General features: G+C 37.9%; 1 protein-coding gene and 1 pseudogene across 1 annotated transcript in view; both read left to right on the forward strand.

The window, feature by feature from the left end:
• The window catches only part of LOC140708567 (uncharacterized), a 631061-nt gene that overhangs the window by 517606 nt on the left and 97823 nt on the right, over nucleotides 1-15632 (forward strand). The gene's annotated exons all lie outside the window — the stretch shown is intronic.
• LOC103241799 (mesoderm-specific transcript homolog protein pseudogene) lies at nucleotides 9780-10879 on the forward strand (annotated as a pseudogene).

The raw sequence follows: 15632 nt of genomic DNA on the forward strand, positions 1-15632 counted from the left end.
GTGATCACAATGGACTTGCCAGTGCTAACTAACTGTGCCCTGTGTAAAAAGTTTAACTGTGATGAATTGAGCTAATAAATATTTAACTGAATGATGCAGCTACTGATTGAATTGTCTTGATGGGATATTCCTGCTTTTCCATATCTCTCCACTTCTTAACATAACACACTGAACACCCCCAGAGACCCAGCACCTGTTACTTTTTGTTAATTGACAGTTTTTCTTCTGAAGTCTGGATTTCTGTGTGTCTTATTGCAAAGAACATTGAGAGCGAGATCATCTAAAATAAATAGTAAATATCTAACTACTCATGCCTTACCATGGAAGCCATTACCAAGTGACTCTAGTACCCTTTTTTGCTGACCTACAAATCCTTCTCATCTCCTTGCTCCAGACAGCACTGTCAATGAAAGAGAGTTAGCAGGTGAGATGAAACCTGTTGGTCCTATGCACCATTGTCATATTTTCCACGCTTCAGGGAATCAAGTGTAATTGAGCAAGAAGACTTAAATTCATCTGATATTATGAGAAGAAAAAGTTTATGTGTAGATATGTATGTGTTTGGTCAGTGTGTATTAACATGCATTTGAGGGAGAGAGAGAGGAATATTGGTTGATTATATATAGGAAATCAAAATAACCATATGTATATAGTTTTCATAATCTATAATACATTCAATTAGTACATTGTAGAAAGTAATGCATTTGTAATATCCTTCCATTATCAAGCTTTATTATAAATAACATGATAGGTCAATAGGGTGACTATAGTTAACATTAATCTATTGGACATTCGAAAATAGCGGGAAGAAGATAATCAAAATCAAATGTTCCTAGCATAAAGAAAAGATCAATATTTAAGGTGATGGATAGTCTAACTCTCCCAATTTGATTATGCAGATGTATCAAATTATCACATGTATAGGGAAAATATGTACAGATGTTACATATCAATTAAAATAGATAAATCAATTAAATGAAATCATACACTCACAAAACCCATTTTCTGTATCCTTACAAAAATTAGCCTGGCAGTAACTGCACAAGTTTATGGTCAGAAGCTAAATATTTTTGTGGGATTTGAACATGGGAAATAGTTCACATTGATTTGAATGTCATGCCAAACATAGGCAATAATTTGTACTTTTCATCATCGTATGAGAAACAAAAATGTAAGTTAAAAAGAAAGTCCTTATATCCCTATTCTCCATAACTGAATAGAAGTTCTCCCTCCTTTAATTTTGTGTTTCACCCAGAGTAGTGTAGAAAGTTTCACCATTTCTTCATGTTATTTCAATTTGCCAAGTGTTTTTTTAAAAATGTGCTCTTATACAGTCTTAGATGAGTCGAGCATCTTATTTCTGGCACAGATTTCCTAAGTTTCCGTTAGACTTATTTACCAGTTGCTCAGTTTTCAGGCAGGGGCACCTGAAGATTAAGTTAATTCAACCAAGGTCTACTAGATAAAAAATTAAAAAGACAATTTTGTTTCTTGTTCTTCAGAGGAAGATAATTTTCTTGCTTTGGGAGCAGCCATATTATATTAATGTTTCTCTTTATAAAGGTTACAGCAGTTTCAACAACTCCTTTCTTCTGAAAATACTTTGTAAATAGAAATAAGAGTAATGAAATTAGTCATCCCTGTGATAGAGATTTTTCTTTGGGTCTTTTGCTTTATCTTTCATTATTCAAACTTTATCACGCTTACATATGACATTAAACAAAATAAGATTTTCCTCTAATGTTGAATAGGCAGATGTGTGACTTTCAGTAACTTTTTGATAAATGATTTGAAGAAAACAGATTGTCCTGGAAAAATGACATTTGCCAATACATTGGGAAATGTATTGGAAAGTGATTTTTCATCTGACCAGTGGTTATACTCTATTGATGGAAATTACAGCCATTTTGAAAAACATTTTCTGTCTGTTAACTTCCTTGGCATTTTTTATTGTGTTTACTGTGATTCCCTATAAATTCTTTTTTTTTTTTTTTTTTTGAGAGGGAGTCTCGCGCTGTCGCCCAGGCTGGAGTGCAGTGGCCGGATCTCAGCTCACTGCAAGCTCCGCCTCCCGGGTTTACGCCATTCTCCTGCCTCAGCCTCCCGAGTAGCTGGGACTACAGGCGCCCGCCACCTCGCCCGGCTAGTTTTTTTTTTGTATTTTTTAGTAGAGACGGGGTTTCACTGTGTTCGCCAGGATGGTCTCGATCTCCTGACCTCGTGATCCGCCCGTCTCGGCCTCCCAAAGTGCTGGGATTACAGGCTTGAGCCACCGCGCCCGGCATAAATTCTTAAATGGTAAAATTATTAACTTGGAAGTTTAGGACTGAGAGGCAATCATTAATATCTGTTTGTCAGACTTTGAAAAGATGTTATTTAGAAAGTTAGTCTAAATGTTAGCACACATTCAAAAGTGACTCCCTGGCCAATTTAAATACTCTCAAAAACAAATTTAAAGTCTCTTTTTACCCTGTAATGTCTGGAAAGCTGACCATGTCATTGGTTTTAGAGAGAAAGAAAGGAAATTGTATCTGAGAAACTGAACCACCTCTTGTACTTGCTTCTTGAAGGCTAGAGAATTTAGAAGAGGCACAGCTAGAGGCTGGGAGGAAGACAAGTTGGATAAAAGAAATGGAACCATAAGAATCTTAATATGTCTCTTATTGTAGAAACATATGGAGCCAATCACAGACCTTGCCACAGGGGCTAAAAATTAGCATTTGTGTGAAACAAATGTAGTATGTCTCTTTTTATGTTATTAAATATTTGTATGGGAATTTTCCCCCTGCATTTCCAGTGTTTTTAATTGAATGCTAGGAAAAGGGTTAGCAATAGATGCTTTCTCCATGTTCATCTTTAATCAACACTTCTTACTCCACACAAAATAAATTCATTTGGGTTGAAAGTGAAGTTAATGGTAGTAGTGGCACTAACAATATCCTGGCTGCTAAAATATCTGTTTACAGAGAATCACGTGAAATAGTTAGGGAAAAAAATGGCTTTTATTCTAAATAAAATCCAGTGGAATTTTAGAACACTTCGGTGATAACTACAATTCTATGCATGTTTTCACATTGGAATTACATTTTACACAGGCATCTTTTTTTTTTTTTTTTTTTTTTTTTTTTTTTGGAGATGGAGTATCGCTCTGTTGCCCAGGCTGGAGTGCAGTGGCCGATCTCAGCTCACTGCAAGCTCCGCCTCCCGGGTTCACGCCATTCTCCTGCCTCAGCCTCCCGAGTAGCTGGGACTACAGGCGCCCGCCACCTCGCCCGGCTAGTTTTTTTGTATTTTTTAGTAGAGACGGGGTTTCACCATGTTAGCCAGGATGGTCTCCATCTCCTGACCTCGTGATCTGCCCGTCTCGGCCTCCCAAAGTGCTGGGATTACAGGCTTGAGCCACCGCGCCCGGCCAACACAGGCATCTTAAAATTAGTGTATAATGAAAAAAATCTCACCCCAAAACATTTCCTCTTTTAAAAAAATCATCTTTAACTTCAAGACCTCATGCTCTGAATGTCACTTTCACTGTAGCATGAGCTAAGCCATGGAAGATTTATATCTTTTGACTTACCTGACTCTGAGTCATACACCCAATGAGTGAATGATGGCATGAACAAGTCACTGAAATATTTTTTAAATGTTTCCCAGAATGTAGAATTTCTATTAGTTAAACGTACATATGATGTTTCATTTATCCCTTTTAAAGTACACAAATAATGACACTGCAATACAAATTGTTTACATTTATGAAACAGGATTACTTTTTACCCGTTATTAATGCAATAGAGACAGTGCTATTAAGCAACCGCTTACATATCTTGACCTCCAAATCCTTGGGCAGTTTTACCTGCTGTTGTCCATTGTTATTCTATCTCAGCTACCTATAATGAGATGCTAATTATCTGCAAGCAGCTCAAAACTGCCTAGAGTGAGGAGGTCCTCAGTGATCAGTAACTCTAGCAGACAGTAGGATTTGCTCTTCCTTTTACATATGTTAGCCACATTATCAAATAGTAAAATAGATGTATATTGTCTAGTCCATAGACATATGAGAAAATACAATTTGAAATATCAAAAGATAATTCAGAATAAAGAAAATAGGTCATATTTGAGATAGAGTACTTTCAGAAGTTATACTCATTTGTTACATAGGACATAAAAATTGATTAAAGAGGAGATAAATAACATTAATATAAGTGGTAGATTATTAGAGTAATCGTTCTCAATGTGTCACACCTCCCTGTCTTCACATGCTTGTGTAGCTCACTCCCATGTTTACTCCAAACTTGGCCTTATGACTTGCTTTAGTCAATAAGACATTAACAAGTACGACACAAGCAAAGGCTCAAATAGGACTGGTGTATTGTGACCAGCTCTCTTGTAGCATTGGCACCATGTGAAGAAGCTCAGGCTAAAATGCTGAAGACACATATCCCAACTGACAGCCACCACCAACCTCCAGACAAGAAGGTAGGGTCATTTTATACCATCATGCCTCAGTTGAGCTGCCAGTTAAGGAAAGTCATATGAATGAACCAAGGCAAGACAAGCAGAAGAACCACCAGCTGAACCCAGCCCAAATTACTGGTCATGTGCTAATTAATGCAACTAAAGCCATTAAGTTTTGGGACTATAGGTTATACAACAATAGATTACTGATAAGTAAACATGTATTTCAAATAAGTTTTCTTTCTTCCTTTTTTTTAAAATTTCATGTGACAAAAAGTGGAAGGATAGGTAGAACAAGCCTGATGCAGGGGACTGATGATGTCATCTAGGGGCTATCTTTAATATCTTAGTTTTCTATGTATGACATAGGGACTGCTCTACCTTTATCTGTGCCCAGGGAAGGTTGAAGGGAAAATATATACTGCTCCTGTTCTATTCATTGTAAACACAGAACACTGTCAGACATCCTTACCAGACGTCTGCTGTGTTTTATTAGAAAGGAGTGTGCCTCATGCCTGTAATCCCAGCACTTTGGAAGGCCGAGGTGGGCAGATCACGAGGTCGGGACATCAAGACCATTTGGACTAACATGGTGAAACCCTGTCTCTACTAAAAATACAAAAAAAAAAAAAAAAAAAATTGGCTGGGCATGGTGGCGGGCACCTGTAGTCTCAGCTACTTGGGAGGCTGAGGCAGGAGAATGGCATGAACCCGGGAGGTGGAGCTTGTAGTGAGCCGAGATCGTGCCACTGCACTCCAGTGTGGGTGACAGAGTGAGACTCCGTCTCAAAAAGAAAGGAGTGTGTGTCATCTGGCCACTTCTAGCTGCTAGGGTGGCTGGGTGGGGAAGTGAGTATTGAGCTTTTTTAGCTGCTTTAGTAAGTGTATAGCTGCTACGTTATCCAGTCAACAGTGTCAGATAAGTTTCCTTTCTTCTTATATTGCTTTCATTTTCTCATTATTACTTGAAACCCTAAATAAAAGAAATGGGATACATCTGAAGTTATATCTATTCATTATTTAGGCAACATTCCTTTAAGCCTCAGTTTTCTGGTTTTTTCATAGTTATAACCTTGAGTCTTAAAGTGAGTGAGTTAATATTTATACTATATATAGTAGAATATCTAGCACCAGGAAAGCTGAAACCATATCTGTTTTATTTACTTCTACATGTCCAGCACTGTGTAGAGTGGTATAGGAGGAACTATAAAATGAATGAATGATGACAGAATGACTGCATGACTGTCTGACTTAATAGACAAGTGCCAGCTGCCTTTCTTTCAATTATATTTTATCATTTTTAGATATAGACCAGGCCAGGTGCAGTATAGATAAAAATTATATTTCTGAGTCTTCAGAGGTTAGCAAAATGCCTAGCACATAACGTATAGTCAACAAGTATTTGTTGATGATGATGTTGATGATAAATAAGGCTAGCAGCTCATGGTAATTGTACTGAATGATTTTATTTTATTTTTCTTCCAAAAAAAGAGTTAAATTTTAAAATAGAATGAATTGTATCCTCTGGTTGGTTGTTTGATTTATGTATATTTTAGAAGCAGAATCTTGAAAAACCTTGTTCAACTTTGAAATAGCAAGACAAATGTTCACCATGTGCTGCATGAAGCTTAAGGCGTTTAATATAACTGGACCCCTGTAGCACACTGATTTTCTTTCTTAAACAACATAAATTTGCTGAGCTTGACCTTAGAGAACTATGATTTGTTGACATGAATTCAACATGATCCCAACCTGCATAGTAAGAATGTTTTGATTTCTTTGCCAACTTTGATTCCTTTGCCAAGTTTTGTGGAACATGTTTTTGGTCTTGGCAATCTCCTGCATGTTAGCTATCCCATTCCTTCTAATTTCCAGAGAGGGACATTAATTATTTTCCTTTGCACTCCTGGGAGTTAAACATATGAAATTACTAGACAATGCCAGTAAATTATTTTCCCTGAGAAATATTAAGTTGGGATGGTATTGAGAATTTCTGAAAGTTGGAGACTTTGTCTCCATGGTTCACTCTCAGCTGGTGTTTGTCAGTTTATTATTTCACTCAATCACAATAAACATAAGTAAGTTGAACTGTTAAATTTGTCCATAAAGACATAAAAGATGTTTTTCCATTTTTATTCGCAAGAAGTACCTTCTTGATGATAACTCTAGGTGAATGTGGAAATCTGCATTGTTGGATTTAAGGAGAAAAAAACTGAAACATTGAGAACATGAACTAGAGAAAATATTAAGATAAAAGCAAAGGGTACTGATGCCATAGAGGCTAGCTGTTCATCTGGCAAATGAAGAAATAATGTGAGTTGTATAAATAAGGAGCTCTCCATTTTGCAACAAAACTGTGTTGCAAAATTTGACCTGTTTGTTGATTTTTGAAAAAGTGTATTCATTTATGTATTCAGTGAGTTTTTTAAATAATTCAGTATATAGCAATGTTATTTTACTTATTTCTTTTAACTTTTGAATTTGGAGGTAAATGTGAAGGTTTGTTAAATAGGTAAACACATGTCACAGGGGTTTGTTGTACATATTATTTCATCACCCAAGTATTAAGCTTAGTAACCAATAGTCTTTTTTTTTTTTCTGCTCTTCTCCCTCTTTCCACTCTCCCTGCTCAAGTAGACCCTTGTGTCTGTTGTTTTGTGCTTTGTGTTCATAAGTTCTTACCATTTAGCTCACACTTATAAGTGAGAACATGTGGTATTTGGTTTTCTGTTCTTGTGTTACTTTGCTAAGGATAACAGCCTCCAACACTATCCTTGTTACCACAAAAGGCATTATCTCATTCTTATTTATGGCTGCATAGTATTCCATCGTGTATATGTACCACATTTTCTTTAGTGGATCTGTCATTGGTTGCATTTAGGTTGATTCCATGTCTTTGCTATTGTGAATAGGGCTGTAATGAACATTCCTGGGAATGTGTCTTTATTGTAGAATGATGTATATTCCTCTGGGTATATACCCAGTAATGGAATTGCTGGTTGAATGCTAGTTCTGCTTTTAGCCCTTTGAGGAATCACTATACTGCTTTCCACAATGATTGAACTAATTTACACTCCAACCAACAGTGTTTAAGTATTCCCTTTTCTCCACAATTTCACCAGCATCTGTTATTTTCTTGACTTTTTAATAGTATCCATTCTAACTGGTGTGAGATGGTATCACATTGTGGCTTTCATTTACATTTCTCTAATGATCAGTCATATTGAGCTTTATTTCATATGTTTGTTGGCTACATGTATGTCTTATTTTGAGACATGTCTGTTCATGTCCTTTGCCTACTTTTTAATAGAGTTTGTTTTTCTCTTGTAAATTTATTTTTTATAGATGCTGGATATTAGACCTTTGTCAGATGCATAGATTAGAAATATTTTCTTCCATTCTGCATGTTGTCTCTTTACTCTGTTGATAGTTCCTTTTGCAGTATAGAAGCTCTTAAGTTTAATCTGATCCTACTTGCCAATTTTTTGCTTTTGTTGCAATTGCTTTTGGTATATTTGAAATGAAATCTTTGTTCTATGTCCAGGATAGTATTGCCTAGGCTGTCTTCCAGGGTTTTTATAATTTGGAGTTTTACATTTAAATATTTAATCCATCTTTTATTTTATTTTATTTTATTTTATTTTATTTATTTTATTTTTTGAGATAGAGTCTCGCTCTGCCACCCAGACTGGAGTGCAGTGGCATTGTCTCAGCTCACTATACCTTCCACCTCCTAGGCTAAAACAATTCTCATACCTCAGCCTCCTGAGTAACTGGGATTACAGGCACCTGCTATCACGCCCACCTAATTTTTGTATTTTTCGTGGAGCCAGAGTTTCACCATGTTGGCCAGACTGGTCTTGAACTCCTGACCACAAGTGATCTGCCCTCCTTGGCCCCCCAAAGTGCTGGGATTACAGGCGTGAGCCACCGCACCCAGCCTTTAATCCATCTTGAGTTGCTTTTTGTATATGGTTTAAGGAATGGCTCCAGCTTCAATCTTCTGCATATGGCTAGCCAGTTATCTCAGCCCCATTTATTGAATTGGGAGTCTTTTTCCTGTTGCTTGTTTTTGTCAGCTTTGTTGAAGACAGGATGATCCTACATGTGCAGCCTTATATCTGGGCTCCCTATTCTGTTCCATTGGTCTATGTGCCTGTTTGTGTACCAGTTCCACGCTCTTTTGGTTACTGTAGTCTTGCAATATAGTTTGAGAGTGGATAGCTTGATGCCTCTGGCTTTGTTCCTTTTGATTAGGATCGCCTTGGCTATTCAGGCTTTTTTTGGTTTCATATGAATTCTAAAATAATTTTTTATAGTTCTGTGAAGAATGTCACTGGTAGTTTGATAGGAATAGCATTGAATCTGTAAATTGCTTTGGGCAGTATATCTATTTTAATGATATTGATTCTTATTATCCATGAGCATGGGATGTTTTCCCATTTGTTTGTGACTTCTCTGATTTCTTTGAGAAATCTTTTGTAATTCTCATGGTAGAGATTTTTTTACCTCCTTGGTTAGCTGTATTCCTAGGGGTGTGTGTGTGTGGGAGGGGGGACAATTGTGAATGAGATTGCCTTTCTAATTTGGCTCTCAGTTTGGCTGTTGTTGGTGTATAGGAATGCTAGTGATTTTTTTTTTTTGCATTAATTTTGTATCCTGTAACTTTGCTGAAGTTGTTTTTCAGCTGGAGGAGCTTTTGGGCTGAGACTATGGGGTTTTCTAGTGAGAAAATCATGTCATTTGCAAACAGATAGTTTGACTTTCTCTCTTTCTATTTGGATGCCCTTTGTTTCTTTCTCTTGCCTAATTACTATGGCTGGGACTTTCAATACTATGTTGAATAAAAGTGATGAGACAGGGCATCCTTGTCTTGTGCTGGTTTTCAAGGAGAATGATGCTAGTTTTTGCCTATTCAGTGTACCATTGACTGTAACCTTTATTGAACTCTTCACCCAAAAACAACACAATATACATTCTCCTCATCACCAAATGGCGTGTACTCTAAAATCAACCACATAATTGAACATAAAGCAATCCTCAACAAATGAAAAAGAACCAGAGTCTTATCAAACACATTGTAGGACCACAGCACAATAAAAATAGAAGTCAAGACTATAAAAATTGCTCAAAACCAAACAATTAGATGGAAATTAGACAATATGCTCCTGAGTGACTTTTGGGTAAATAATGAAATTAAGGCAGAAATCAAGAACTTCTTTGAAAATAATGAGAACAAAAATACAATATAAAATACAATATACTAGCATGCACAACTGGTTCCCCCAAACATGGAGTCCTATAGTCCAGGTCTTACCTGAATCAGTATGATGGTGTGGTGCGTCCGAGTGGCGCTGTTGGCCGTATGCCTATTTGCTGCATACCTGCAGATCCCACCCCCTCAGTTCTCCCCAGCCCTTCACTCTTTGAAATCTTCAGGCAAATTTTTCACTTATGAGGGACTGAATATCTTCTACCAAGACTCTGTGGGTGTGGCTGGAAGTCTGGAGATAGTTGTGATTTTATACAGCTTTCCAATATCCAGCTATGATTGGTACAAGATTTAGGAAGGTCTGACTTTGAGGTTTCATCAAGTGCTTGCACTTGATTTCTTAGACTTTGGCTTCAGTGACAAATCACAACCACATCACTATTCCATATTTGAGCGGGCTAGCATTATGGAAGCACTTTTATGTCATCTGGGGCTCCAGAACCACAGGACCAACCTTTTGTCTCATGACTATGGAGACACTGTTACTCAGGAGCTCCTCTAAAAGTACAAGCAGAATCAATCTGGTAGGCTTACCATAGAGTATCCATCTCCATAGAGTATCCATCTGTGAAATGGAGTTACTTTTCCTGAGACTCACTGTCCCCTCCTTCTCCAAAAGCTACTTAAAGCTGGAGGTGTGCTCTCACCAATCCTCACATGGCTGACGAACTTCTTTGTATTCTCTCGATGTCTCACTCCAGTCTTTGGGCCATGTACTCGGCCCTCTGAGAGTGAGCTGTGGGATGGGGTATGTAGGCAGTCCCGTCCCACAGCTGCAATAATGATGGGAACTTAGTCATTGACAGTCTCTTACGGTACATCATAAATCAGAGAAATAATTTAGAAGGTGCTGAGTGGGAGCTCTTGCTTCTGAAACTACCCCCATTGACTTTTTTTATCTCTGAGCCATTGGATCCTGTAAATCCCATCCAGAGTTTTTGGAGCTGTACAGGAAAAAGCTGTCATGGTCCATGATGTGGATTCTGGATGACCACATTAGCCGTGATCCTTAGCTAGAAGATCCCATGGGCTTCCTGAATGCATACGTGGGCTTCATCAATTCCTTTTGAGCTGGAAAGAGTAGCTTCCCTGTATTATCTCCCCTACTCCCTTATCCGTGGTTTATTCCATTTAAGAAGAAATGCCCAAAAGAGGCCCTGGCTATCAAATACTATTCTCTCACAAAGTCCACTTTACTGAAATTGGTCAACAGTATATAGGAAGAAGCCAGCAGGAGCTCTGGCTAAGGTTCACATAATAGTCCACCTCCCATTACTTTGACATCTGATCAAATGTACAGACTTGCCTTTGTTTTTGTGTTATTAGGAAATTCTGATGAGCACTACTATTCACTGAAAGACGTTCTTTTGCATGAAAGACTTTTTAACACTTTGGACGTTTCTGAAGTATTTAGTAGTGCTAATTTCTGGCCCAGCCCCAATAGGAACTCTACAGTAAGAATGACGAGCAGGGGGACTCCTTCCCTCTCCTTGAATGGCTTTATGGACACATGCTTTTTAAAAGCTCTTTAAGCAACAGAGAGCTGGGTCTTATTTGTCATACATTTGGATTTAGTTTCATCAGTTGTTTTTAATTATAAATATTTTGTTAAAATAGATATTGGTTTGAATAATGTAGTATTCTAAATATGATTTAAGACTATGATTTACCAAACGTCCCTGTCTGACAGCTTTAAAGAGAGTAGTGGTTGTCCCAGCACGGAGTTTGGGATCTGAGAACGGACAGACTGCCTCCTCAAGTGGGTCCCTGACCCCGGAGTGGCCTAACTGGTAGACAACTCCCAGTAGGGGCCAAATGACATACAGCTGGGTGCCCCTCTGAAATGAAGCTTCCAGAAGAAAAATCAGACAGCAACATTTGTCATTCTGCAATATTTGCTGTTCTGTAACCTCTGCTTGTGATACCCAGGCAAACAGTGTCTGGAGTGGACCTCTATCAAACTCCAACAGACCTGCAGCTGAGGGTCCTGACTATTAGAAGGAAAACTAACAAATAGAAAGAATATCCACACCAAAACCCCATCTGTACGTCACCAACATCAAAGACCAAAGGTAGATAAAACCACAAAGATGGGGAGAAACAAGAACAGAAAAGCTGAAAACCAGAGCGCCTCTTCTCCTCCAAAGGAACACAGTTCCTCACCAGCAATGGAACAAAGCTGGATGGAGAATGACTTTGACAAGTTGAGAGAAGAAGGCTTCAGAAGATCGGTAATAACAAACTTCTCCGAGCTAAAGGAGGATGTTCCAACCCATCACAAAGAAGTTAAAACCCTTGAAAAAAGATTAGACGAATGGCTAACTAGAATAAACAGTGTAGAGAAGTCCTTAAATGACCTGATGGAGCTGAAAACCATGCCACAAGAACTACGTGATGCATGCACAAGCTTCAGTAGCTTATTTGATTGTGGAAAAAGGGTATCAGTGATTTAATATCAAATGAATGAAATGAAGTGAGAAGAGAAGTTTAGAGAAAAAAGAGTAAAAAGAAATGAACAAAGCCTCCAAAAAATATGGGACTATGTGAAAAGACAAAATATATGTCTGATTCGTGTACCTGAAAGTGACAGGGAGAATGGAACCAGGTTGGAAAACACTCTTCAGGATATTATCCAGCAGAACTTCCCCAACCTAGTGAGGCAGGCCAACATTCAAATTCAGGAAATACAGAGAACTCCACAAAGATACTCCTCAAAAAGAGCAACTCCAAGACACATAATTGTCAGATTCACCAAAGCTGAAATGAAGGAAAAAATGTTAAGGGCAGCCAGAGAGAAAGATCAGGTTACCCACAAAGGGAAGCCCATCAGACTAACAGTGGATCTCTCAGCAGAAACTCCACAAGCCAGAAGAGAGTGGGGGCCAATATTCAACATTCTTAAAGAAAAGAATTTTTAACCCAGAATTTCATATCCAGCCAAACTAAGCTTCATAAGTGAAGGAGAAATAAAATCCTTTACAGACAAGCGAATGCTGAGAGATTTTGTTACCAACAGGCCTGCCTTACAAGAGCTCCTAAAGGAAGCACTAAACATGGAAAGGAAAAACTGGTACCAGCCACTGCAAAAACATGCCAAATTGTAAAGACCATCAATGCTAGGAAGAAACTGCATAAACTAATGAGCAAAATAATCAACTAAGATCATAATGACAGGATCAAATTCACACATAACAATATTAACCTTAAATGTAAATGGGCTAAATGCTCCAATTAAAAGACACAGACTGGCAAATTGGATAAAGAGTCAAGACCTATCAGTGTGCTGTATTCAGGAGACCCATCTCATGTGCAGAGACACACATAGACTCAAAATAAAGGGATGGAGGAAGATCTACCAAGCAAATGGAAAACAAAAAAAGCAGGAGTTGCAATCCTAGTCTCTGATAAAACAGAGTTTAAACCAACAAAGATCAAAAGAGATGAAGAAAGCCATTACATAATGGTAAAGGGATCAATTCAACAAGAAGAGCTAAATATCCTAAATATATATGCATCCAATACAGGAGCACCCAGATTCATAAAGCAAGTCCTTGGAGACCTACAAAGAGACTTAGACTCCCATACAATAATAATGGGAGACTTTAACACCCCACTGTCAACATTAGACAGATCATCAAGACAGAAAGTTAGTAAGGATATCCAGAAATTGAACTCAGCTCTGCAGCAAGCAGACCTAATAGACATCTGCAGAACTCTCCACCCCAAAGCAACAGAATATACATTCTTCTCAGCACCACATCACACTTATTCCAAAATGGACCACATAGTTGGAAGTAAAGCACTCCTCAGCAAATGTACAAGAACAGAAATTATAACAAACACACAGTGCAATCAAACTAGAACTCAGGATTAAGAAACTCACTCAAAACCACTCAACTACGTGGAAACTGAACAACCTGCTCCTGAATGACTATTGGATACATAATGAAATGAAGGTAGAAATAAAGATGTCCTTTGAAACCAATGAGAACAAAGACACAGCATACCAGAATCTCTGGGACACATTTAAAGCAGTGTGTAGAGAGAAATTTATAGCACTAAATGCCCACAAGAGAAAAGCAGGAAAGATCTAAAATTGACACCCTAACATCACAAATAAAAGAACTAGAGAAGCAGCAGCAAACACATTCAAAAGCTAGCAGAAGGCAACAAATGACCAAGATCAGAGCAGAACTGAAGGAGACAGAGACCCAAAAAACCTTTAAAAAATCAATGAATCCAGGAGCTGGTTTTTTGAAAACATCAACAAAATTGATAGACTGCTGGCAAGATTAATAAAGAAGAAAAGAGAGAAGAATCAAATAGATGCAATAAAAAATGATAAAAGGGATATCACCACAGATCCTACAGAAATACAAATTATAATCAGAGAATACTATAAGCACCTCTATGCAAATAAACTAGAAACTCTAGAAGGAATGGATAAATTCCTGGACACATACATCCTCCCAAGACTAAACCAGGAAGAAGTTGAATCCCTGAATAGACCAATAACAGACTCTGAAATTGGGCAATAATTAATAGCCTACCAACCAAAAAATTTCCAGGACCAGACAGATTCACAGCTGAATTCTATCAGAGGTACAAAGAGGAGCTGGTACCATTCCTTCTGAAACTATTCCAATCAATAGAAAAAGAGGGAATCCTCCCTAACTCATTTTATGAGGCCAGCATCATCCTGATACCAAAGCCTGGCAGAGACACAACAAAAAAAGAGAATTTTAACCAATATCCCTGATGAACATCGATGCAAAAATCCTCAATAAAATACTGGCAAATCTAATCCAGGAGCACATCAATAAGCTTATCCACCATGATCAAGTGGGCTTCATCCCTGGGATGCAAGGCTGGTTCAACATACACAAATCAATAAACATAATCCAGCATATAAACAGAACCAAAGACAAAAACCACAAGATTATCTCAATAGATGCAGAAAAGGCCTTTGACAAAATTCAACAGCCCTTCATGCTAAAAACTCTCAATAAACTAGGTATTGATGGGACAAATCTCAAAATACTAAGAGCTATTTGTGACAAACCCACAGCCAATATCATACTGAATGGACAAAAACTGGAAGCATTCCCTTTGAAACCTGGCACAAGACAGGGATGTCCTCTCTCACTACTCCTATTCAACATAGTGTTGGAAGTTCTAGCCAGGGCAATCAGGCAAGAGAAGGAAATAAAGCGTATTCAATTAGGAAAAGAGGAAGTCAAATTGTCCCTGTTTGCAGATGGCATGATTGTATATTTAGAAAAATCTATCGTCTTAGCCCAAAATCTCCTTAAGCTGATAAGCAACTTCAGCAAAGTCTCAGGATACAAAATCAATGTGCAAAAATCACAATCATTCTTATACACCAATAACAGAGAAACAGAGAGCCAAATCATGAGTTAACTCCCATTCACAATTGCTTCAAAGAGAATAAAACACGTAGGAATCCAACTTACAAGGGATGTGAAGGACCTCTTCAAGGAGAACTACAAACCACTGCTCAACAAAATAAAAGAGGACACTAACAAATGGAAGAACATTCCATGCTCATGGATAGGAAGAATCAATATCGTGAAAATGGCCATATTGCCCAAGGTAATTTATAGATTCAAAGCCATCCTCATCAAGCTATCAATGACTTTCTTCACAGAATTGGAAAAAAAAATAATTTAAATTTCATATGGAACCAAAAAAGAGCCCACAATGCCAAGACAATCCTAAGCCAAAAGAACGAAGCTGGAGGCATCACACTACCTGACTTCAAACTATACTACAAGGCTACAGTAACCAAAACAGCATGGTACTGGTACCAAAACAGAAATATAGACCAACGGAACAGAATAGAGCCCCTGGAAATAATGCCACACATCTACAGCCATCTGATCTTTGA

Source organism: Chlorocebus sabaeus, chromosome 15, assembly GCF_047675955.1.
Source record: "Chlorocebus sabaeus isolate Y175 chromosome 15, mChlSab1.0.hap1, whole genome shotgun sequence".
NCBI classification, from domain to species: domain Eukaryota; kingdom Metazoa; phylum Chordata; class Mammalia; order Primates; family Cercopithecidae; genus Chlorocebus; species Chlorocebus sabaeus.